Consider the following 27,603-nt stretch of genomic DNA (forward strand, 5'->3'; position numbering starts at 1 on the left):
CTTCACTTGTAAAATATGGACATGGAATTAGATATTTTCAGAGGTCCTCCACCAGCTCTTCTTATATATGATTATATGATTTTATAAACCAACATCATGGTGATTGACATTAACTGATCTGTTTGAGTGTAATAACCATAAAAAAAAAAGATGATGAAGAAGAAAAGATTTCTTGAAAGGATCTTAGTACCTTGCTCAGTTGACATCTGGAGATGCCTGGTTTCTCTGCAACATATAGTTATTAGTTACCAGGAATATAACCACTTGCTCCGCAACACCTAAAAATAAACACTTTCTTCTAATTTTTGCATCTGGTCCCAGGGTTTTTGTTAACAATGAATTCAGCCCATCTGTCTGATTTCAGTCTTGTCCCACCAGCAGGTGAAGATTTATCTTACTAAACCATTTTGGAATTGCCAAGAGAATATTAATAAAAGTTTGGACGTGCTTCCCACTCTAAGCAAGGAGAAAACCTGAGAAGTTTGAAAGCTTTCGTGAGAGATTAGAGGAGGCTGAGAGAAAATATGCTCTCTAGTGCTTGGCCCCCAGTGTGGGTATTTCACTATCCAAGGATCTCTAATTACTAATACTGTACATGAACAGTATGATAGGTTCTTACAGTTGCAGAAGCCTTTTCAAAGATAATCCTTAATAGTTTATTTGACAACCTGTAAAATTATAGAAAATTATTAGTCTTGGGAATTACAAAAATCCCTATAGTACCGTCAAACAATAAAATGATAATTACCTGTGGGTAATTGAAATTTAACTGTTTTTTTATTGTATATTACACATCAATAGCAACATAAGTTCAAGAGGTTTTTTTCTTCTTCTTCTTCTTTTCTTTTCTCCCGGAAGCTGAGAAAATGGACAGCACTGTTGGTGGCTTGTGAGTTCCTGTCATAGTACTGAGCTTGAACAATTTCGATTAAAGCTGCATGTTTGAAACTGTCATTAGACCTGCATTAAATTACATATCTGGAGTGTTAAAAAATAAAGAGTACAGTGGCTTATTCCCAGCTACCTGAGGTATGTAGTTAAGGTCTTGATTATCTTTAAAGATCTATTTCCCCCCCTCTACGGAAAGTCATTGTTTCTTTCATTAAACATAAAACACATTTAAGAGCACTAAAGTGTGCAGACAGGAATATTAGGATGGCATATACCAAAGTACCTTTGTTCTGCATTCATTGCTTGCAGTTGACTTCAGAATTGTATGCTGTGATTTTATTATTTAGCCCTCACTCTAGGTAAGCTGAACAGGCCTGGCATGGCAAGGTAGTTTTGTTCCCTGGGCCTTTGCTATATAGTAGGTAGATGCCCAACCCCAGCTAGATGAAAGGTGCATTTGAATTACAGCCCATCATTTCTACTTAGCACTACTTGAAAATGCCTTTATCCCCTAGGCCACCAGTCTCCATCTCTTCGGTAGCCTTTGTTTAAAAGAACTATATGGCCCTGCCCAGCTGGCAGAATGGTTTGATCCAGTAACAGGGAAGTAATGGAACCCTTGGGAGGTGGGGGGTGGAGTACCGGGGTACAAGAACCTGGCTCTGCATATGCCCATAAACATACCCTTATTGGTTTTCACTGTCCCCCAATCCCTTTTGGTGTTCTGCTATGTCATTTTGGTCAACTTTCTTGCAAAGTGTGTAAGAGGAGAGTAGACACTGTATAGGGCTTACAAATTATTTACACAGGCAGCTACAACTGGAAACCAAATGGCCTGACCATCTCTTGCCCTGAGGCTTGGGGAACAATGAGAAAGAAAGTCTGCATTTTTTCCCTAGTGATTTTTAAGGTTTTCCTTTTCTTGTCTCTTTTCTCCTTTCTTTCCTTCCTTCCTTCCTTCCTTCCTTCCTTCCTTCCTTCCTTCCTTCCTTCCTTCCTTCCTCCCTTCCTTCCTTCCTTCCTCCCTTCCTCCCTTCCTCCCTTCCTTCCTTCCTTCCTTCCTTCCTTCCTTCCTTTCTTCCTTTCTTTCTTCCTTTCTTTCTTTCTTTCTCTCTCTCTCTCTCTCTCTCTCTCTTCCTTCCTTCCTTCCTTCCTTCCTTCCTTCCTTCCTTCCTTCCTTTCTTCCTTTCTTTCTTCCTTTCTTTCTTTCTTTCTCTCTCTCTCTCTTTCTCTCTCTCTTCCTTCCTTCCTTCCTTCCTTCATTTGTTTTTGTTTGTTTGTTTGTTTTGTTTGTCTGTCTGTCTCTTTCTTTCTTTCTTTCTTTCTTTCTTTCTTTCTTTCTTTCTTTCTTTCTTTCTTTCTTTCTTTCTTTCTTTCTTTCTTCCTTTCTTTCCTCTCCTATCTGTCTCTTTCTTTGTCTCTCCTTCCTCCTTCTCTAACCATTTTCTCTTAAATCTAGAAAGTGAATAAAACAGGGCAAAGGAATCTGAATGGAAAAGGAGTTTGCTATGAGAAATTATGTCAGCCTTTATGTCTGAAGGGTACTGACAGACCTGCATTGAGAATGCAGGATACCTTCAGATTTGAGGTTATAAGTGAAACTACTGGAATTTGTGCTGTATGTGGCCATGTCCAGTGTCAATACTATACTTTCAGATCAGCATGCTGAGTGTCATTGATTCCCTATTAATTCACAGGAACCTGGAAATGAAGGAGCAAATCTTTAGCTATCTTTTCCTAGTTTTAATAAAAAAGACAAAAGAAGGCACATAAAGTCTGGAAAAAGCAACATCAGCTCCTTTCCCATCTTGCTGGTGGAATTATCTTCACTATCTCAAAGCATTTACTTAGTTCAAGCATAAGAAGTGACAAAGAAGATGTCAAGGCTACCTTTGAGATGGAATATTATCCTCAGTAATTATCATCCCCCAGTTGATTTTAAAAAAACAATTAATACTATAAATGGAAGAAAGCAAGTAATTGAACACATCTTGGTCAACATAAGTAATGTGGCATATTTAAAACCAGATTTACTTAATCATAAAATCATAGATTAGAGCTGGAAGGGAGCTCATAGGTAATATAATCAAAATCCTAAATTATTACAAATGAAGAAATTGAGAACCTGAGACATCATATATAACTTGAAATAGGGAATGATAAAAAAGAGAAAATAGAGAGAGAAAAGAAAAAAAGAATCCAGGTTAGAGTTGTGAGAGGTATCCATAAATAGGGGGTAAGATCTGGAGAAAAAAACTAGCTAAGGAGAGTAGTCAAACAGGAGGCAAATAGTACAGAGGCAAGTGTCACAGAATCCAAAGGAGAATATCCATGAAGAGGGATTGATTACCAGACTCCAAAGCTATAGAAAATAATTAAGAAAAGATGCATTAGATTGAGCCATAGATCAGAGTCGGGCAAAAGATAGACACCAAAGGTGGAAGAACAGCCTTGAAAAGAGCTAGGGAAGCCCATATACCAGAGGGGGTTAGTCTTCCTTGAACACTAATGCATCCCATTTGAGATTGACATCACTGTCAAACTAAACTGGGTGACTGAAGTAGAGCAAGTGACTTTGGAGATCCCCTCCAAAGCTGAAACTTTATTTTTGTCATTTCTGCAATATCTGCTCCCCTTCTGGAATTTTCCTTTATTCCTTTCTTAATGCTAGTAGTGTTAGGAGCAGAGACTCTCTTACCTTTATTAATTCTCCCTGACTCAATGTTGGCATTATATCCCCAGAAGGATCTCTTAGCTCTTTCCTTAGCAAATGAAACTTAGCAAGACAAAACTGGGTATAGTACTTCTGAATTTGGCCTCTGGAGAAGTAGTCACAGTCATAAGACCCTTAAGATTCAGTCAATCAAGCAATTATTAATAATCAGTCAGTTAATTGTGAAACATTTATTAAGCACCTCCTATGTGACAGGCATTATGCTAAACATGGAAGGTACAACAAAAAGCCAAAAAACAAGGCAAAAAAATCCCATCCCTGCTCTCAAGGTTCTCACACATACCAGACCCTCTGCTAGGTGCTGGGGATACAAATACAAAAAGAGAGCAAGTCCCTACATTCACCAGCTGAACTTTAATAGGAAACACAATAAGCATATAATATGTATATACACAAATATATATATGATATGTGTCTATTTACACACATAAATTCCCCTATATGCACATATATGTACACATGAATCTATGTGTGTATATGTACATGCATAAATATTTTTATAGACAGCAGACAAATTGTTGGATGTTCGAGAAAGATAGACAAAGATTGACAGACACAGATAGAAAGATAGATGGATAGATAGATAGACAGATAGATGGATGGATGGATGGATAGATAGATAGATAGATAGATAGATAGATAGATAGATAGATAGATAGATAAAATAGGTATAATACCAAGAAAGTTAGGAAAAGACGGCACTAGCAATTAGGTGGATCATGTTGAAGGTGATAATTACTTAATGGAAGAGTATTGTAACCAAATGGTTAACAGGCTAGGTTCCCACATGATGATTGGTAACATTTTGTCAGTCACTTGAATGCCCCCTGGCCCTGTCAAATTGGGACAATATTTTTTTTCCTCTGATCCAGCTAAAATTTACCTGATCCTACTTTATTACCTGGGAGGTTTGATAGGTGTCAACAGCAATGCAATTTTCCATCACTTGTCTTCTAGAAGATTTTCATCTGTGCCTGTCAACTTCAAAATACCCACCCTTCTACCTCCTCTAGCCCCCTTATACAGATCACTGACCTTATGCTTGGTCTCAAAATCTAAGTCAAAGATATTAAAGAAAACAGTTCCCCTGTGACAAGAGAGAGATTGATGTTGCTCTGAAAAATGTGATGGGTTACCAGGCTAGGATTTAAAAAAAAAATTACCCTGCTGACCTCTGGATTGAAATATAGATGCTCTTGATAGTCAAAGGTCCTGGACACATAGTAGGTTTTTAATAGTGTAAAAATTAAAATTAGATCTCAAATAATAAAATATTATATATTTGGAACTTTATTCATGATTATTTGAAATAAAACGATAAAAGGGATACAAAATAAAAACCACATGCCCATGGCTAATCAGCTATTTCAAACCGTTACTTACCACTACCATGATCACTGATAGGAAGCCAAAGAGAGAGAGCAATACTGCCCACTGAATATTTATTCCCTGTCTACAAGAAGTATGTAATGACAGGAAGTCAGTGGGTTCCCAGGAAATATAGTTCTTTTATAGGGTAACAGATTTTTCAATTACACATCCTACCCAATGATCAATTTGGGTGGCTAGTCTCCAGTTAGGGAGAAGTCCCCTATAGCATAAGAGTATACATACAAAACAAATACATTCAACCCCACACAGTTCAAGTCACCACATCCCAAAGTTCATTTTGGATCTTCTGGTGCAGCATATGGTCTGTGTAGGCATCTTCATGGTGCCTTCGCCAAACAATTCACTTTTTGGATTTGGAGAGATAGTGTGTTTTTTTATCCTAAAATTACTCTAAAAAAGAATTTAAACTTTGCAATTTAGAAAAATAATAATAATACATTCCCCCCTGAAGGGGGTTTTGAAAAACACAGGGATCACTTAGGAATGCATGGCTGAGTTATGAGGTATATGAATCAATTGGCAAGAGAAATCAAAAACAAAAAAATCCAAATAAAAGGGAAAAGAAAACTTCTGGATGAAATATAGACTATCAAAGTTTTATGTGAAAAAATTCTAAGTAAAAAATAAAATAAACCTATAACAGGTCCTTAAATCAGGGCCCAATTTAAGTAATTTCTATGTCACAAGTCTGTAGGACAAATGCAGTAATATTTCACTTACCCATTTGTAGCCAAGACTACAGGAAGTAGCTGTACTATAAGAGAGAAAAAAGGACTAAATTTTTGTATTATAGGGAAGTGTCATTCCCTGGTCTGATTTTATCTTTACTCTCAGGGTTAGGGGGAGCCAGGATGATAGCCAAACTTTGGTACAAAGAGTGTGGATACAAGGTGCCCTGTGTCTTAACATATGTCAAGCACCATAACCTTGAATCTCACACTAGGTGCAAGTACTTTTGTATTGGCTTAGAAAGCCATCAATCCTACCTTGATTGGTTTGGTCCTTTTTGACCTTGTGCTTCTTGCCACTGTATAATGGTTCTTTTGTTTCCTTCTTCTGGAATCACACAAAATCAGTAAGCAAAACCCCATAATTTTTTAAACAATAAATGGCATCATTTTTATAGTCTAAAGCTTTTTGGATATGTATTGATATTAGGGCAAATGTATTTTAAACTTATATTACTTCAAAATAAAAAAAATTAAAGAAAAATCTTCTCAATAGTGTTGACATGTGCTTCAAAAACAAAAAGGAGAGAAAATTTTAACTGAAATAGTATATTGCATATGCAAGCAAAATTAATTATAAAAAAGTTTTAAAAATCAAAAATATATAGCTTACAATCATTGACACACTCTGTCAGCTAAGTAAAGGCAGAAAACAAAGGTTTCTCACCAAAAATGAGATCCATTTCCTCTTCAAACTTGGCCTAATCTGTGTGAGTGCAAATGATTTTCACAAAGCAACAGTTTTTTTTATGAAGAACAGTAGTACAACAGATAATCCATATTAAAAAGGTATCAAAATCTCCAAACTTATAATAACCCATTTAATGACAATAGAAAACAAACCCACTATCATTAGAATCCACATGAGTCTACTGTATGACATTTAAAAAACTATGAATTTATGGATATTTGTCACAATTTTTTACAGATGTAGCAAATATTTCAACTTTGACAAATGTATTTTTATTTTAAATTCTATTAATGCCATCATTATCAAAATGTGGCAGAGGGGTCTAGAAAATCCAAACCTCTATACTGTTGATGTTGGGTCTAATAATGTCATTAAGAATCTAGATCATTCTGGTGGAAGTGTAGAGTAAGCTGAAGAGTTACAAATGAGAGATGCCCCCTCTTGGGAGCCATACAGGGGTACCATGCCCTGGGATGAACTTTCCAGCTCCTTTGGTATGAGACGGTTATGCCCTATCCATTCACATTTTTACAAATGCAGAGGTGGGGATTATAATGATTCTTTACTCTAGCTACTAAAATGGACTCTTTACCTCTGCCTACAAATAACTTAGAGGCAGGCAAAATGATCAGTCATGGTTTCTGGAAAAAAAAACAAACTTAAAAATCATGTCTTAAGACCTCTTAAAATAAATTTAAGACATTTAGCTCATTAAATTCTCTAAAAGTTGTTATACAATTGTAACCATGATGAAGTCCATCTATCATGTATGTGACAATTAACAATGCCAAAATGGAAGAAAAAGCTGTTTATGGGCTTTACAACATTTTGTTCAGTATAGTTATAAGGGAAAGGTAACAATGTATATCAGCATAACAGGATAATATTGATCAGATTAATATATGAACTTAAAACAAGAAAATTACATCTTAAAGCAAATCATCAACAAAAATACAATAAAATATAGATAGTTTCTTAAAACAATGGAATCTGAAAAGGCTTAAAATTTTCACCTCCAGACTCTTTCCTTTCTCTATCCATTCAGATTCCTTTTGTCAGGGCTCCGGGATTTTCTATAGCAAGGAAGAACATGGGTTTGAAGAATCTCAAATTGGATGAATCTTAGAGATTGGGCAGGCCCAAATAGCAAAGGGTTGTAGGGAGATAAATTTCTCCCCTGAATCTCAGGCAGATAATTGAAAGGATCAGTGGTAGAAAGGAAAAAAAATGCCAAAATTGGAAGCTGTTTGAAATAGGCAAGGTACTGCTTTTTCATAGAATGTGCCATGCTTGCAATTTTACTTCCTATTTGGAAGAGTAAACTTCTTTCCCCTTTTCTCCTGAGATCCCCTGCCATGTGGAGGCTAATTATTGCCTAAGGAAAGCACACTCTGGTTTTTACTAGCTTCCCAGAGAGTGGCTTCAAGTTTGTGAGTTCTGAAGACACAGAGGTAGCTACCAGGAGTCTGGGACCGAGGCTGGGGCTGTAGCTGGAGAAGGAGTGATCGGGATCAAGAAGATCAGGAGTTAATGGCTGGGACAACCCAAGAGGCTGGACCAGCAGCAGGAGCAGGAGCAAAATCCGGCTGCTGGGATTTAGCAGCTGGAGCAAGCGGAATCAGGAGCACCAACACCAGAGGCGGCAGTGAGGAACTAATGAACACAGGTTCAAGCCAAGTGTCCCTCGTTAAGTCCCTCAAACTAAAAACAGCTGGGCAGGTAGAGAGGGCGACCAGGCAAAATGTAGGAAATAAAAAAAAATGGCAGAAGTAGGGCATCAACTGCAAAGAGAGTTCAGAGTTCTCTCAGAGTTTATGAGATGGTTGGGGTTAGGGGGTGAAAAACCGTGGTAGGAGAAACATGGCTTAAAATTTTTATCTAGGCTCTCTTAAAAATGGAGAGATTTTTTTCTCCAACTTCTGATTGCCAAGAATGTAAAAATTAAAATTAGATCTCAAAAAATAAAATATATTTTTGGAACTTTATTAATGATCATAAGAAATAAAGGAATAAAAAGGATACAATATAAAAACCATGTGCCCATTGCTAATCAGCCATTTCAAACAATCACTTATCACCACCATTCTCATTGACAGTAAACCAAAGATAGAGAGCAGTACCACCCACTGAATATTTATTCCCTGTCTACAGGAAGTATGTAATGACAGGAAGTCAGTGGGTTCCCAGGAAATGTAGTTCTTTTTTTAGGGTAACAGATTTTCAATCATACAATAGACACTTGCTATTTAAATCAGATAATTCTTGTCATTGCAAGAGATAAACATGCCCTCAGTGATATATTTTTTAAAATCTTTACCTTCTCTTTTATTATCAATTCTGAGATGGAAGAGCAGGAAGGGCAAGGCAATCAGGATTAAGTGACTTGTACAGAGCTATGAAATGTCTGAGGCACAAATTTGAACCCAGACAATCCTGACTCTAGTCATGACTCTCTATTCACTATGCTACCTCACTGCCCTTACTTCCTCACTGATTCTTGTCATATAACTGTTCTATAGAGGCCGGAGGTTGTTTTTGAATGGAATATATATAGTCTGGTTAGTCCTGAGAAGATTCTCTTTTAGGGAATATTTCTATTTCTTATCTGCACCAATACAAACCCAAAGAATCACAAATTGAAACACACTTGTCAAGCCATATTACCTCATGGAAAGAATTGGAAAATAACACTTTTTAATAATGTTCAAAATTAGAGTTTTGATAATTATATGTCCACAAAGTCCTGAAAGTGATCCTAGGTCAGAGGTGTACTAGCACCGAATTAAACCTCTTTTTAAGAACTCATTGTTCAATTTTTAACTGTGAGTAGATATATCACACAAATCAACAAATGATACAAAACAAAGTTTGAATTATTTTTTTTAATTATGTAGGCTTAAGAAAGTGATGGAGAAAATTTTAATATAGATTAAACTTAAAAGTATGTCAGTGATATAGTTTATCTTTCTTTTCATAAAGCTAATTATTAAACATTTACACCATTGTCCTAGGTTCTCAAGAGCTATAGCAGAGTACAAAATATGGCATTTGTAAGGGGGAAAGAGGTTATTTTTAAAAGGGTTGGACTGGATTATTTAAGAGTGTTGTCGCCAGGAATTTATATTAATTCCAAAGAGATTTATTTACAGTTTATTTACAAAATGTAGAAAGAGTGAAGTAAGAAATCAGAGAGAGGATAGGGTAAGATATCTAGCTTAAGCACTAAGTAATTTATTCCCAGGCAGGGAGAGTAAGTACTTGGGCATCAGCAAACCTGAGGACCTCAGGAAATCTCTCTCAAGAGTTAACTCTCTCCTGAGGTTAGTTTTTTGTTTTTTGTTTTTTGTTTTGTTTTTCAGAAAATCCAGCAGTTAAGAGTAAGCTTTTCACTCACCACGTGTCAGTACAAAGGAAGCGATTTTAGAATAGCCAAACCAGGAAATAGGGTCTCAGGTCCAATCAGCACATTCTTCACTAGCCTCCACTTCAAAGAATGAAGAACTGCCAATAGAACCCCATTCAGGAAGTTGTAACTCCCTTTTAAAGACACTTTCTCTTGTATCACTTGCTGTACCTTCCCCTAATTCTACATCTACCAATCACAGTTGAAGTCCTATTTTAGGACTTCCCAGGAGGCAGTGAGTCAATTCTGATTCATCACTCACTATTGTACACATTGGTCACAGACCTTCCACTTAATGATTAAGTGGGATGTTTACACTTTTGGTGATTAGATCAAAAAATGGGCAGGGATTACAATTTTATTCTTCATAATCAGTGGAGAGTTAATTTTAATCTACACACATTTCCTACCTAAATGGAAAGGCTTCAAGTATGACACCTTACTTTCCTCATATTCAGTCATCCATGGACTATTGCAATATTCTGCTGATGAGTATGGCTGCCTCAATTCTCTCCTCTGTTGAATCTATCCTCCATTCAACTACTGAGTTAATTTTCCTAAAGCTCAGGTTTAATCATTTCACACATACCCCTTTGACTCAATAAACTCTGGTTGTTCCTTATTACCTCCAGGAGCAAATATACAATGTTCTGTTTGTAATTCAAAAACTTTCATGGCCTAGCCTCCTACTAACTTTCCAGTCTTCTTACAAATTACTCCCCAGCACAAATTCTTTGCCACTGTGCCATGGGCCTCTTGGCTGTTCCATGGACAAGACATTCCATTTATCAGCTCCAGGCATTTTATCTGGCTATAACCCATGACTGGAATGTTTTTCTTCCTTAATACTGCCTATGGGCTTCCCTGGATTTCTTTAAGTGCCAACTAAAATTCCATCTTCTACAGTAAACCTTTCCCAAACACTCTTAATTGTAATGCCTTCCATTTATTTCCTATTTACCCTGCATTATAGTTACAGACAAGTTTGTCTGTTGTTTCCTCCATTAGATTGTGACTTCCTCAAAGGTGAGGGACTTTCTTTTCCCTCTTTTGGTGTCTCTGGCACTGGGCATGTTTATCCCATACCTAACACAATAAATGTTCATTTTGTATTGGCTATTTGTCAAAGAGCAAACTGAATATTTGTCTCAAAGTACCAGAGGCTTATCACTAGTAAGGCGTGTTGGAAGGGACAGGATAGTAGTGCCTTTAGCTTTGCAATCTATGAAATATATACACATATAAAAATGTTCTCAGTACTGGGTATCCCCTTCTAGTTCTGAATTGATAGGGCCAGAATCATGCAAATGGGGACAAATGGTGCTAAAAAAACCCCCACATAATACCAATACCACTAAAGTTAATTTACACTTTTAATGTCAAGATGATAAAAAGACTGCAAACTCAGGTGACTAGATAGAGGATGCTACCTTTGATAATAATAGAGCAGTTCAGAAGAGGGATAGTTTTGGGGAAAACAATGAGTAGAATTTGAGATGCCTAGGGGACAAATAGTTCTAAATGCCCCAGGTATGTAGAAATACAAGACTGGAGGAGAGAGAAGAGAGATTATATACAGATCAGAGAATTATATAGATGAAAATTGAGAAGATATAGTATATAATTGAGGTGACTGAAACCATACCTATTTAAACAATCTATTAATGAAAAAAAATAAAAAATTGAAAAAAATGGACATCAACACAATTTGACACCACTTTCAAAGGAAGTTTAACCTATCTAAATTAAATGAACTAAAAGAGATTGAAAACTGCCTCAGGCAGCAAATGCTTGATCTTCTTGCCAAGTAAAAAGATATGGCAGCCAAGGGCAACACTAACTTAGAATATAAACCCTTTTGTAAAATCTTAGGGAGGAGGATTGTTGATGATTATGAACAGTAGCACCTTGTAAAACAGTTAGAACTATTGGAAGGAAAAACAAGGTAACCGAAAGTTTAATGAAAGACCCAATTAAGGAAGATCATTCAGCAATCATTTAAGGATGAAATTGGAAGGAGGATAACAAACACACAAAAATAGGAAAGATCTGTCAATGTGTAATGAGTATCATATTTCTTGCCTTTTCAGTGGGGAGGTGAGGGAGAGGATTTGGAAAGAAAAATTTAAAAAAGTTTTAAAAGAAAAAGAAAGAAAGAAAGAAAGAAAGAAAGAAAGAAAGAAAGAAAGAAAGAAAGAAAGAAAGAAAGAAAGAAAGAAAGAAAGAAAGAAAGAAAGAAAGAAAGAAAGAAAGAAAGAAAGAAAGAAAGAAAGAAAGAAAGAAAGAAAGAAAGAAAGAAAGAAAGAAAGAGAGAAAAGAAGGAAGAAAAAAGAAAAGAAGGAAGAAAGAAAGAAAAAAAGAAAAGAAGGAAGGAAGAAAGGAAGGAAGAAAGGAAGAAAGAAAAAGACAAACCTATTAAAATTTTTATAACAAACTTGCTCTTTTCCATCAATGTTGGTTAGTGAATATATTGTGATTCTAAGATCTCAACCCCCATTATTCTGCACAGGACAATAGAAATAGTATTACAGAAAACAAAGATAATGATGTTAATTTTATTTCTGTGATACCTAAGAGTTCAATTGACTCATTTAAAATTTGTTGTTGTTTCCTTGTATTCTTGAGAACAAGGATTCAACTCCCATAAATACAGCAACTTTAATATAAAAATAATAATGTGTTATTTCCATTTTCTTATCTTTACATTGAGGGGCTTGGGCTATATAGTGGTAGTCTCTAGGTGACCGAGAATGACTATTGTCTTTGTGCATTTTCATCTATGGTGTACCCTCATGTGGCTTTGAAGTCCAAAGGCTGAGGCGCAGAGTTTGTGGCACATGGGGCATGGGACGCCAGTTGTTACGGGCGGTGCGGTTGTCGCCTGGTGTTGGCGTTCACGCGCAGCGGCAAGATGTCGACGTAGCTCATCTTCAAAGGTGGTGGCGGCATGGTTAATGTGGGTTCACCAGCTGCTTCTGTCAAAGGCAGCGAGTTCTAGTTGCTTGGGTGTAATGCCAGCCCACTTCAAGTTGGACTTTAGCTGATCCTTGAATCTCTTCTTTGGTCGGCCTTGTTTCCTCAGTCCAGCTGACAGTTCACCATAGAATACCTGTCTTGGTATTCGCTGTGGGTCCATGCGGATGACGTGTCCAGACCATCGTAGCTGGGTTTTGAGGACCAGGACTTCGATGCTGGTGGAGTTGGCTCTGTCGAGGACTTCCTGGTTGGTGATTCGGTCCTGCCATCGGATCCTCATGATTGACCAGAGAGAGCATTGGTGGAATTGCTCCAACTGTTTCATGTGCTTCCGGTACAGTGTCCATGTCTCACAACCGTACAGGAGCGAGCTGAGGACCACTGCGTTGTACACTTTGAGCTTCGTCGCAGTGCTTACACCTCTGTGTTGGAGGACTTTGCAGCGCAGCCGCCCGAGTGCCTGGCTGGCCTTTTGGATCCTGGCATTAATCTCGTGGTCTAGGGACCCATCGTTGGCGATGGTGCTGCCCAGGTATTTGAAAGTGTTGACGTTAGAAAGCTGCATGCCATCGATTGTAATGCACGGCTGGTTCGTTGGCCTCCCTGGTGCAGGTTGGAACAGCACCTCTGTTTTGCTGAGGCTGATAGTCAGGCCAAACAGTTTTGTTGCTGTAGAGAATCTGTCCACAATGGTTTGAAGATGATTTTCTTGATGGGCCATGAGAGCCCAGTCATCTGCAAAGAGAGTTTCCAGGATGAGTCTCTCTGTTGTCTTTGTTTTTGCAGTCAGGCAGCGAAGGTCAAATAGTGAGCCATCCAGTCGGTATTTGATGTAGATGCCCAGGTCTAGATCCATCATAGCATGTTGTAATACTTGGGTGAAAAATAGATTGAATAGTACCGGAGCGAGGACACAGCTTTGTTTCACACCATTGGAGATGTTGAAGCGATCAGAAGTCTCTCCACCAGATAGGACTTCCCCTGTCATGTTGACATGAAAGAGCTGGATCAGTTTGACAAATTTTGCTGGGCAACTGAGCTTGCTGAGGATCACCCACAATGCGTCCCTGTTCACTGTGTCGAACATCTTTGTCAGGTCTATGAAGACAATGTAGAGACTCAGGTTCTGCTCAAGGCATTTTTCCTGCATTTGCCTCACCATGAAGACCATGTTGATGGTGCTGCGATCTGTTCGGGAGCCACATTGTGATTCAGGCAGGTTCTGCTGTGAAACAGATGACAGGAGTCTGTTGAGTATAACATGGGTGAGGATCTTTCCAGCAGTGGAGAGTAGTGAGATGCCTCTGTAGTTGTCACAGGCTGCTCGTGAGCCTTTGTCCTTGTATAGGGCTACGATGGAGGCATCTCTGAGTTCTGGGGGCATGTCTTCCTTTTCCCATATGCTGGTCAGCACTATGTGGAATGCCTGGAGCTCCTTTCCATTTAAGGCCTTGTACACCTCGGTTGGGATCCTGTCTTTACCGCGTGCCTTGCCTGCACTCATTTGTTTCATGGCTTTTTGGACTTCCTCTATTGAAGGAGGGACGCCAAGTTGTTCAATGGTGCTGTTTTGGGGGATCTGGTCAAGGGCGCTTTGGTCGACTGAAGAGGGTTGGTTGAGAAGATGACTGAAGTGTTCTTTCCACCTGTTGCTGATGCCTTTTTTATCTTTTATGAGAATATCACCATCAGAGGATAGCAAGGGAGTGGTGGTGGGTTTTAATGGCCCATAGACAGTCTTGAGGGCACTGAAAAATTGTTTGTAGTTTTTTGTATCAGCAAACCACTGGATTTCTTCTGCCTTTTTTTCCCACCATAGGTCTTGCATCTTCCTGATCTCACACTATGCCGTGGCTTGGAGAGACTTGAATCTGTCCTTTTTAGGAGCAGAGTTTGGGTTATTTTGCCACTCCATAAAGGCTTTGTTCTTCTTGCTCAATAGGTCTTCAATAGCAGTGTTGTTCTCGTCGAACCAGTCCTGGTGGTTGCGTTGTTTTGGGCCTAGGACTGCCTTTGATGTTTCCTTCACTGTGTCTCTGAACTGGGGTATAAGCTCTAAAATTCCTTATATCTCTAATTCTATGTTCCTAAGTGCCTATGATCTATTTCAGGAAAAGGACAGAAATACAGTTTCTACTAAACAAGCTTCTTGCTTTTTTTCTGTCTTAATCTCACTCTTACTGCTGCTTTCTTGAATATTTTGTGGTCTTATTCCCTTCATAGATATGTGACACAGGTTTGTCTTTGTTCCCTCCTACCTATGATTCCTTTAATAGTTTGCTATCAGACTCATATACATTTATTATATACCTGTTGTTTCATCTACTTCCTATTTCCTTGAGCCATATGTTCCCTGGATTTTCAAATCTTTTTGTACTGAGAATTCACTTCTCTACACTCTTCCAAACCAATAAGCTTTTGCATTATTTTTGTGCTTTCAAAGCCAAAATATATTATTTCACCCATCCTGTTGGTTTATTTTAAACTTGATTATCAGTGGGGAGTAACAGGCCCTGATTTTTACCAAAGTCTTTTCCCAAGCTCAGAATTCGTCCACTCCTTATAGCAAGCTGGGGTTTCCCCCCTGTTGTTTTTACTGCATCTTGTTTGAGTTCCACTGAGGCTGGTTCAGCACTCTCTCCTCATACCCCAGTGAGATGAGTCCTCTTTGCTGTCTCTCCACATTGCTGCTTGTTCTGCCACTTCAGTATTCATTTTGAGGAGTTTTCCTTTTTCTGTGGTTGTCTGGATGGTGGTTGGTGGACTTTGAGTATTTCTTGCTTCACCATTTGGGACTGATCTCCTCAGTATTTCCCAGCTCAGTCTTGTCCCTAATCTCTCATTACTATATTCTTAAAGGCCTTACTCTGCTTCTTATTCATCTGTTTTTGTGTATTTCCATTTATAAACTGGAATTTCTACTTAATGACACTAACCCTCCTACATGAAATTTGAGTGTTATTTTCTATTTCTCATGTTCCTATGCTATTAATTTAGAAAGAAAACTACTCAGAGTAGTGTGTCATATGTGTGATACCTACCAAGGAGGCCCTAGGAAAAATTATGACATATGATGTTTGCTTGAATTTCCTTCACCCTCCCCTGCTCAAAACCAGTTCTCATTTCCCGTTCATTTCCTTCTATTTTGGAATTACCTTCTGAGTTGTCCAGTACTCCCAGACCACTGATTCTTTAAAAGAGGAAAATAATCTGATGAACTCATTCAGACAAAAGTGCTATTTACTTAATAGTTTTTATCTCCTAGGAATATTGAAAATAGGATTTTAGAGAAGGAATGGACCTAAGAGATCATTGCCTTAAATTTGTGGTGTTCTAGAGTTTAGATACACAGAGAAACTCAATTTAATGTCCAATTCAACATAATGGAAAGAGCACTGAATATAGAGGGAGAGAACTGATGTGACTTTAGTCCTGCGGATAAAGTACCAGTTCAAATCTATCCCCAGGCAATTACTAGTTATGTGACTCTGAGCAAGACACCCAATATCTGCCTCAAATTCCTATAAAATAGTGATTATAACATCTACTCCATAGTGTTATTGAAAGGATCAAAACATATTTTAAAGTGCTTAACATGATGTCTGTGGCATGGTAGGCACTTAATAAATGCTTATTCCCATCCTTTGGACAAATAAAAACAACATCACCTCTATTACTTCGCAATCTCATTTGTTAAAGGTGCTCTTAAGAATAGATGATCTCTAAGGCCATTTCCACTATTTCCTTTATTGTATATTGTGTCCACATTATTGAATAACTGAATGTGTGAGAGTGCAAGTTGATGGCATAAACCCCAATCCTAATGACCACTTACAATGTATTGATTTCCTCAGTATAAATGAGGCAAAAAGACACAAATTATTTGCAGCTATATGGACAGATGGTTCACAAGTTTTCCTTGGGGACACAAATAAAAAAGTTGGTAGAGTTAGTGTTATGATTTGTTCAAAATCAATAAAAAATTCTTCATGGGACATTTGGCCATTTCATTTCACTGTTCATGAAAAACACTTTTAAATGGACTACCATGAGGAAAATTTCAGATGATGAAGTAACATCTAAAGCAAAGGATTAGGAAGTAAAGGAATTCTCCAAAAAACTCAGTAAAATCTAAATGATTTTAGCATTAACTCTGATATACAGTGACTTCATTACAAGGAAAGTAATGGGGAAGAAGGAAAAATGTTACAAATGATGGATGAGGAATAAAAAACAGATACATGGAATAATTATAGATGCCCCACCAACTTCATGTCAATATAAGATGAGTACTTTTTTCAAAAAGATAGTTTTTAGATGCTACACAGAAACACCAAAACACAGCAAGAATAGAATTGAATACATTTCATTAGAATGGAGCTTATTGGTTGAAATGGCAATTCTTTTTAATCAGTCAAAATAATAATGTGGTTGATTAATGATTAAAATAATACCAAATCTCTAAAATAGTAAAAAATGAAAAAAAATATAAACCATATAGGAAATATCCACTCAAAGAACTTAAATGACATCTGATGTTGGAAAAATGGGAAAAGGGTAAAAGAACATTTCAATTAAAATTATAACCATTTACAAATAATATATAGCCATTTGCTAATGAAATGTAACCCCTGTGAATCAATTGCCATGATAAGGAAGTCAAAAGAGCCTAGAAACCTTCAAAACAGATGATCTCCTTGCAGAAGTGATATGAAAGCTGAGGATAATGTTAGTAACTCATTTTTGAAGAATTAAGGAATAAGATTCACAAGAGTATGAAAAATACTACTTCATTAAATAGTAAGAAATGATCAAAGGAAAAGAATAAACTATCAAAAATAGGGAATGGAGTATAAAAGAGTATAAAAGCTTTATAGTTAGACTCAGAGGAACTAATTCTCACATTCAATTAAAAAAAAAACACCCTTACCTTCTGTCTTAGAATTAATACTGTGCATTGACTCTAAGGCAGAAGAGTGGTTAGGGCTAGGTAAAAGGAGTCAAGTGACTTGTCCAGGGTCATACAACTAGGAAATGTCTGAGGCCAGATTTAAACCCAGGATCTCCAGTCTCTGGTCCTGGCTCTCAATCCAATGAGTCACCCAGCTGCCCCCTTCACATTGAATTGTGTTATGATATTGGACAAACCACTTTACATCTTTGGGTCTCAGTTTCTTCATACATAAAATGAAAGGAGTTTGATGAACTAATTTGTAAAGTTTTCTCTATGTTCCTATTCTCATAAATACTCTGTAGTGCCTGTATTCCTTAAGAAATCTTGACAGAGATATCATATTACAGTATTGCAATTGGAATCAAACATTATAGTCTTCACTCAGATCGAAGTAGAAATGTCATTGAAGAAAATAAAAATGAAACCATCTATGAGACCAGGTTCAGTTTACATAAATTAAGTTATATGGGAAAGAAACACAATTTTAAACCATTAGATAATTAATTCGTACTCTATCTGGAAGAGAAAATACCTAAAAATCGCGGAAAAAAATCAAAGACTCTGTAAGTGGTGACTCACTATTGTAATAAGTACTGTCCTATGTGCCTAACTTTCTGCAATATCTTTATGAGGAACTACAATGGCATCAAGGGCATTAATGATCAACTTTTGAGAAGGGAACATACTGGCTTTCAGAAATGTTATTTGAATACCCCAATGAGATAATAAGGAAAAGACTCGTGCAAAAATATTTATAGTCATGTTCTTTGTAGTGGCAAAAAAATAGAAAATAAGGGTATGTCCTTTGATTGGTGAATGGCTGAACAAATTATGGTATCTGTTGGTGATGGAATACTATTATGCTAAAAAGAATAAAAAACTGGAGGAATTCCATGTGAACTGGAACAACCTCCAGGAATTGATGCAGAGTGAAAGGAGCAGAACCAGGAGAACCTTATGCACAGAGATGGATACACTGTGGCACAATCAATTGTAATGGACTTCTATACTAGCAGCAATACAAATGATCCAAAACATTTCTGAGTGACTTATGAGAAAGAATGCTATCCACATCCAGAGAAAGAACTGTGGGAACAGAAACACAGAAGAAAACAATTGTTTGCTCACATGGTTCAATGGGGATATTATTGGGGATGTTGACTCTAAACAATCACTGTAGTGCAAATATTAATAATGTGGAAATAGGTCTTGATGAATGACATGTAAAACCCAGTGACTTTTAAAATTTATATTCTAATCAAAATATGAACACGAAAAGGATGGTCCTAATGTTTAGAGACAATTATAGAATGTTAATAAATAAAGTAAAAAAGACAGAATTGTTTCATTCCAACTTTTTGTTCTTTTCCAGTGAGAAAAAAAGAATAAAAAAGGAAAAACATTGTAATACAAAATAAGGGAAGATGTAGGAGTATGACCCTCAGCTTCTTGGAGTCCATTACTAATTTGTTATCTAATCTCAACTGAATCTTCATTGAAGTAGACTAACATTTAATTTTCTCCCAATAAACCCATATTATCCCATTTTCCAAAGCATCTCTTCTAAACCCTACCATTTCTCATCAGGCCCTACATTTCACACCACCACTACCATCAGTTGAGCTGGGGACCTAACCTAAAAGAAAAACAAAACAAAGGGGAAAAATCATTGAGAGCTCTTTCTTTCCTTCTCCTCTCAAATTAACATCATTCAGATATTTTCTCTCACTATCCCTTCCTTTAATCCTGGCTCTGGAAAAGAGATGGCTTTTTTTTTTTTAAATCAAAGCCAACCCTTCTACATATACTCTTAATCTTAATCCCCTTTCCTCTTCAGCAAATATCTTGATCTATTTTCTCCTTCTCTAATTTTAACCTCACCCTTTATATTGGTTACTTTTGTACTTCCTACATATATACTCAACTGTTCTCTACTCTTAAAAACAAAACAAAATAAAACAAAACAAGTTGTTCTGTTATATAGTCCTAAACTGTGCCTTCTTCTATTTATGCTAAACTCCTTTGAAAGCCATCTACTCTTAGTGCCTCTACTCTTTTCCTTTAAACCCCCTGAAATCTACCCTTTCTGAAGTTACCAATGATCTCTTAATTATAAAATCTCAAGGCCTTTTCTCACTTCTGAATTTTTTTTGTTTGGAACACAGGTTACCTTTTAGGGTATCCTTTAGTCTTCTTTTTTTTACTTTCTTTATTTTTTCCTTAAGTCAATTTAGAACATTATTCCTTGGTTATAAGAATCATATTCAACTGCCAGAGTCATTTTCAAGGTTTCCAGAGGACAAGTGGTTGGAGAGCTAAGTGGCTAGGTGCCTCCCATCTCCACCATGAAGCTGTTTACTTAGGTGATGATCTACATTCCCATCAGCCTCGTCCTCCTGTCCGCTTTCTGGCACACAACTTGCTTAGCAGAAACGCACAATTCCTCTTCGGTGTTTCACGCTCCTGTCTCAGACTAGGCAAACAAGGCAGAGTGCTCTAATCTAGATTTCTGCTCTCAGGCTGTCCAGTGCTGTAAGCATGGAATGGATGAAGATGGTTGGATTGCAGCAGCTATTGGCTGGAGTCTCTCGTTTCTCATGCTCATTTTGTTCTGTGTGGGTAAACTCAGAAAGATGACACTTGATGAATCCAAGTCCATACCAGTGTGAAATTTGGGACTCTATAGACAAGACTACCAAACTCTTACCAGTTTCCTAAATGAAGGGAAGGGAATAGTCTTGCAATAAGATTCATTTTGCTTTTTAAAGGAGAACAGAAGAAGAAATGTCCAATTTCAGCAAGGTATTAGTTCTTTCATGCCTAGTTTCAAAGGGTTACTTGACCCTGATAGTTTTCTCTTTCTCTGTCATTTAATAGCAGAATTATTTCCATCAACTTTTGTTGAATTGAGTCAACAGGAAGAATTTATGAAATACCAATTGTGTTCCCAGCACTATTGACATTCAAGGGATACCAAAAAAGTAATAGCCAATAACCAAGAGCTATTCCTCAATAGATAAATGGTCAAAGCATAGGAAGAGTTTTTGAAAGAATTGCAGATCATAAAGTACATTAACTTCCACTGAGAAAAAAGAGAAATGCAAATTAAAACAACTCTTGAGTTTTCCCCACTCTAACATATAGAGAACTTTGTCAAATTTGTAACAATAAGGGGTACTTCCCAATTGATAAATGTTCAAAAGATGTGAATAAACAGTTTTCAGATAAAGAAATCTAAGTCATGTATATGAAAAATGCTCTAAATCACTACTGCTTAGAGAAATGCACATCAAAACAATTCAGAGATATCATCCCATATGATGGGTATCAGACTGGCAAAAATGGCAAGAGGGCAAAATGACATGTGGGGGGGCACAGAATGGGGATGCAGGTGGAATTACAGATTAATCCAACCATTTTGGAGAGTAATTTGGAATCATGTCCATCAAGTCATAAAACTACATATACCCTTAAACCTGGTAATACTGGGTTTGTTTCTCAGGGAGATGGGGGGGGGGAAGGAAAAGGTTCTGCACGTTTCAAAAAATAGCAACTTTCTTTATGGTGGCAAAGAACTGGAAATTGAGGGGATGTCAGTTGGGGGGGGTGGCTGAACAAATTGTGGAATATAATTGTGCCTTAAACTATAAGCAGGGGGGTTGCTAGGTGGATTGAGAACCAGGCCTAGAGATGGGAGGTCCTAGGTTCAAATCTTACCTAGCTGTGTGATCCTGAGTAAGTCACTTAACCCCCACTGCCTAGTCCTTACTATTTTGCCTTGGAACCAATACATAGTATTGATTCTAAGATGGAAGGTTAGTATTTTAATAAAAAATTAAAAAGAAAAACTATGAGCAGATTATTTTTTTAATGTAGGAAGACCTATATGAAATAGTGAAGAGTGAAATGAATAGATCCAAGAGAAAACATTATGCACCAGATTAATATTTGAAGATAATTTGTGAATTTCTATCTCCAAAGAATGAATTAATAGAAATACTAGATGGAATTTATCTTTCTAACTCTTACTGCTGGTTCTTGTTGGAAATATATAGGAATGCTGCTGATGATGATGCATTTCTCTTTTTCTCAGTGGAAGTTAATGTACTTTATGATCTGCAATTCTTTCAAAAACTCTTCCTATGCTTTGACCATTCATCTATTGTGGAATAGCTCTTGGTTATTGGCTATTACTTTTTTGGTATCCCTTGAATGTCAATAGTGCTGGGAACACAAGTGGTATGTGGGTTTATTTTATATCGTGCAACTTTTGCAAAAACTATTGATTATTTCCACTAGCTTTTTAGTTGATTTAATAGGGACACTAAAGACATAATTTATATATATTTATCTTCTTGTCAGGTGATCCCTTATATTGGGGGTGGAGGGAGAGAGAGAAGGAATGACTGAGATACCTGGGAATGCATTCTATCTAAAGAATTTTTAAAAAAGAAAAAAGTTCACTTATACCCAATGAGAACTGAAACTGCAGATGGGGATTTACTCTATCTTAAGAGGGGCAATAAAGTGATTGTTTAGTGCAAAGTGGAAAAAAAAAAGAATCATATTCTTTCCCTCCCTCCTCTTCCCCACCCTTCTCATAGTCATTAGGGCAATTTCACTGGGTATTGATCAGAATCTATTTCCATGTTGTTGATGTTTGCACTAGGATGTTCAACCAGAGTCTACATTCCCAATCTTATCCCCTTCTACTCATGTAATTAAGCAGTTGTTTTTCTTCAGTGTTACTACTCCCACAGTTTTTACTCTGAATGTGGATGGTGTTCTTTCTCATAGATCCCTCCAGGTTGTTCAGGATCACTGCATTGCCACTAACAGAGAAGTCCTTTACATTCGATTGTACCACAGTGTATCCATCTCTGTACTCTTCATCAATTCTTGAAGGTCATTCCAGTTCACATGGAATTCCTCCAGTTTATTACTATTTTGAGCACAATAGTATTCTATCACCAACAGATACCACAATTTGTTCAGCCATTCCCCAATCAAAGGACATCCCCACATTTTCCAATTTTTTTCCCACCAAAAAGATTACAGCTATGAATATTCTTGTACATGTCTTTTTCCTATGATCTCTTTGGGGTACAAAGCCAGCAGTGCTATGGCTGGATCAAAGGACAGACAGTATTTTAGCACCCTTTGGGCATAGTTCCAAATTGCCCTCCAGAATGGTTGGATCAATTCACAATTACACCAGCAGTGCATTAATGTTCCAACTTTGCCACATCCCCTCTAGCATTCATTACTTTCCATTGCTGTCATGTTAGCCAATCTGCTATGTGTGATGTGATATCTCAGAGTTGTTTTGATTTGAATCCCACTGATAATAAGAGATTTAGAACACTTTTACATGTGCTTATTAATAGTTTTGATTTCTTTAACTGAAAATTGCTTATTCATGTCCCTTGCCCATTGAATTGGAGAATGGCTTAATTTTTTGTACAATCGATTTAGCTCTTTATAAATTGGAGTAATTAGACCTTTGTCAGAGGTTTTTGTTATGTAGATTATTTCCCAATTTGTTGTTTCCCTTCTAATTTTGTTTGCATTGGTTTTATTTGTATAAAAACTTTTTTAATTAGATGTAATCAAAATTATTTATTTTACATTTTGTGATTTTTTCTAACTCTTGCTTGGTCTTAAAGTCTTTCATTTCCCAAAGACCTGACATGTATACTATTCTGTGATCACCTAATTTACTTATAGTTTCTTTCTTCATATTCAAGTCATTTACCTATTCTGAGTTTATGTTGATGAGGGTGTGAAATATTGATTCAAATCTAATTTCTCCCATATTGTCTTCCAATTTTCCCAGCAGTTTTCATCAAATAGTGAATTTTGGTCTGAAAAGCTGGGGTCTTTTGGCTTATCATAGGCTATCTTGCTGAGGTCACTTACCCCAAGTCTATTCCATTGATCCTTCTTTCTGTCTCTTAGCCAGTACTATATCGTTTTGAAGACCACTGCTCAATAGTGTAGTTTGAGATCTGAGACTGCAAGGTCACCTTCCTTTGCATTTTTTTTCATTATTTCCCTGGATATCCTTGATCTTTTCTTCTTCCAAATGAATTTTGTTAATGCTTTGTTCTAATTCAGTAAAAAAAAAAAGTTTTTTTGGTTGTTCAGTGGATATGGCACTAAATAAGTAAATAAGTTTGGAAAGAATTGTCATTTTTATTATTTTTGGTCATCTTATCCATGAGCAATCAATGTTTTTCAAACTTTTTAGATCTAGATTTAATTGTGCGGAGAGTGTTTTATAGTTGTGTTCATATAGTTCCTGTGCTGGTCTCAGCAGATAGGTTCCTAAGAATTTTATGTTATCTAGGGTGATTTTAAATGGAATTTCTCTTTCTAATTCTTGTGGATGTGTTGGAAATATATAGACATGCTGATGACTTATGAGGGTTTATTTTGTATCCTGCAATTTTGCTGAAGTTGTTCATTATTTCAATTAGCTTTTTGTTGATTCTCTAGGATTCTTTAAATAGACCATCATATCATCTGCAAAGAGTGATAGCTTAGTCTCCTCATTGCCTATTTTGATATTTTCAATTTCTTTTTCTTCTCTACTTGCTACTGCTTGCATTTCTAGTATAATGTTAAATACTAAGAGGTGATAATAGGCATCCTTGTTTCTCTCCTGATCTTATTGTGGAAGGTTACTAGTTTATCCCCATTGCAGAAGATGTTTGCTGATGGTTTAAGATATACACTGTTTATTATTTTTAGGAAAGGCCCTTCTATTCTTATGTTTTCTAGTGTTTTCAATAGGAATAAGTGTTGTATTTTGTCAAAGGCTTTTTCTGCATATATTGAGATAATTATGTTATTTTTGTTGGTTTGCTTGTTAATATGGTCAATTATGTGGATGGTTTTCCTAATATTGAACCATCCTGGCATTCCTGGTAAAAATCCTACCTGGTCATAATGAATAACCCTCATGATCACTTGCTGGTGTCTTTTTGCTAGTATCCTATTAAAGATTTTTTGCATTTTTGTTAATTAAGGATATTGGTCTGTAGATTTCTTTCTCTGTTTTTGACCTGTCTGGCTTTGGAATCAGTACCATATTTGTGTAATAAAAGGAATTTGATAGACCTCATTCTTTGCTTATTCTGTCAAATAGTTTGTATAATATTGGGATTAGTTGGTCTTTAATGTTTGATAGAACTCATTTGTGAATCCATCTTGTCCTGGGGATTTTTTCTTAGGGAGGTCTTTGATGGCTTGTTCAATTTCTTTTTCTGATATGGGATTGTTTAGGTATTCTATTTCTTCCTCTATTAGTTTATGCAATTTATATTTTTGTAAATATTCATCCATGTCACCTAGAGTGCCATATTTTTTGCCATATAATTGGTCATAATAATTTTTAATGATTGCCTTAATTTCCTCTTCATTAGAGGTAAGGTCTCCCTTTTCATCTTGGATACTGTCAATTTGGTTTTCTTCTTTCCTGTTTTTAATTAGATTGACCAGTACTTTGTCTATTTTTTTTCAAAGTACCAGCTTGTAGTCTTATTTCTTAAATCAAATTTGATTTTCAATTTTATTAATTTCTCCTTTGATTTTTAGGATCTCTAATTTAGTTTTCATCTGAGGTTTTTTAATTTGTTCACTTTCTAGTTTTTTTAATTTGCATGCCCAAATCATTGACCTGTGCCCTCCCTAATTTGGTATATATGAGCTCAAGGATATAAATTTCCCCTGAGTATTTCTTTGGCTGACTCCCATCCATTTTGAAAGGATATCTCATAATTGTTATTTTCTTCAATGAAATTAGTAATTATTTCTATGATTTGTTCTTTAACTGATTTTGGAGAATCATATTGTTTAATTTACAATTAATTTTTGATTTGCCTCTCCATGTACCCTTACTAATTATTATTTTCATTGCATTGTGGTCTAAGGTTGCATTTATTATTTATGCACTTTTGCACTTGTTTGCAATGTTTTTATGCCCTACTACATGGTCAGTCTTTGTAAGTGTACTATGTGCTGATGAAAAGAAAGTGTATTCCTTTTTGTCCCTATTTATTTTTCTCCACATATCTAGCAACTCTAATTTTTCTAAAATTTCATTCACTTTTCTTACTTCTTTCTTTATTTTTTGGTTTGTTTTATCTAGTTCTGATAGAGAAAGGTTCATGTCTCCCACTAGTATAGTTTTTCTATCTATTTCATACTTGAGCTCCACTAGCTTCTCCTTTAGAAATTTGAATGCTATGCAATTTTGCGTATATATGTTGAGTAGTGATATTTCCTCATTGTGTATACTGCCTTTTATCAGGATGTAATTACCTTTCCTATCTCTTTTTACTAGATCTATTTTTACTTTGTCTTTGTCAGATATCATGACTGAGACTCCTGCCTTCTTTTTTCTCAGCTGTTGCTCAATGCATTTGGTTTCATCCTCTTACTTTTACCCTATGTGTGTCTACCTTCCTCATGTGTGTTTCTTGTAGACAGAATATGGTAGTATTTTGGTTTCTAATCCACTCTGTTATTCTCTTGCTTTTTATGGGTGAATTAATTCCATTCACATTCAGAGTTTTGATTACCAGCTGTGTATTTCCAGGTATTTTGATTTCCACTCCTAGTCCTGCCATTTCTTTTTTCACTATTTCCTTCTACACTAGTGTTTTGTTTTTAATTAGTCCCCCTAATTCCCACCCTTATTTTTCTTCCCTTTCTATCCCACTCTCTTCTTATTCCTCTCTTATTTTCTTTACAGTCTTTTTAAACTACCCCCCCACCATATCTCTTCCTTGTATTGCTTCCCTCCCCACCAGTCCATTTGTTACCCTTCTACTTCCCTATAGGGTGCAAATCAATTCTCTGCCCCAATGGATTTGATTGTTCTTCCCTCCTTGAGTCAATTTCAAGTAAGAATTAAGTATTTCCTATCTCCAACCTCTTCACCATTCCAGTGTATTGATGTTCTTCACCCTCCCCCAATTTGCTTCTTTGCGACATATATATTTACCCCATTTTGTTACTTTTCCCATTTCTCTTGGTATTAACCTCTTTTTTTAACTCTAGTTATATATATATATATATATATATATATACATACATACATCTATATACATATTTATGTCTTGACATTTCTTCTATATAATTTGTCATTGTTCCCTCTGAGTATAATTCTTCTAACTACCCAGGTGACAATAACAATTTTAAGAGTTATCAATATCCTCTTTTCTTCTAGGAATACATATCATTTTAACTTATTGGGTCCCTTAAGAAAAGTTTGTTTGTTTATTGTTTTATTTTGTTTTTGTTCCCCCCCCCCTTTCTTAATTACCTTTTGATGATTCTCCTGAGTTCTGTGTTTGGGCACCAAATTTTCTTTTCAGTTCTGGTATTTTCTTTACAAATATTTGGAATTCTTCTATTTTATTAAATGACCACGCTTTCCCCTGTATAAATATAGTCAGTTTTTCTGTGTAGTTGATTATTGGTTGTAGACCTAGTTCCCTTGCTTTCTAGAATATCATATTCTGTGACTTTTGATTCTTTAGTGTCAATGCAGCCAGATCATGTGTTATTCTAACTGTAGTTTCATGGTATCTGAATGACTTCTTAACAGCTTGTAATATTTGTTCCTTGGTCTGGTAGTTCTTGAATTTGGCGATAACATTCCTGGGTGTTGTCAGTTGGGGATTAAGTACAGGAGTTGATCTGTGGATCTTTCAGTCTCCACTTTTCCCTCTTGTTCTCAAATGTCCTGGCAGTTTTCTTGGATAATTTCCTGTAGGATGATGTCTAGACTTTTTATTTTGTCATGGTCTTCTGGTAGACCAATGA

Source organism: Monodelphis domestica, chromosome 1 (genome assembly GCF_027887165.1).
Source record: "Monodelphis domestica isolate mMonDom1 chromosome 1, mMonDom1.pri, whole genome shotgun sequence".
NCBI classification, from domain to species: Eukaryota; Metazoa; Chordata; class Mammalia; order Didelphimorphia; family Didelphidae; genus Monodelphis; species Monodelphis domestica.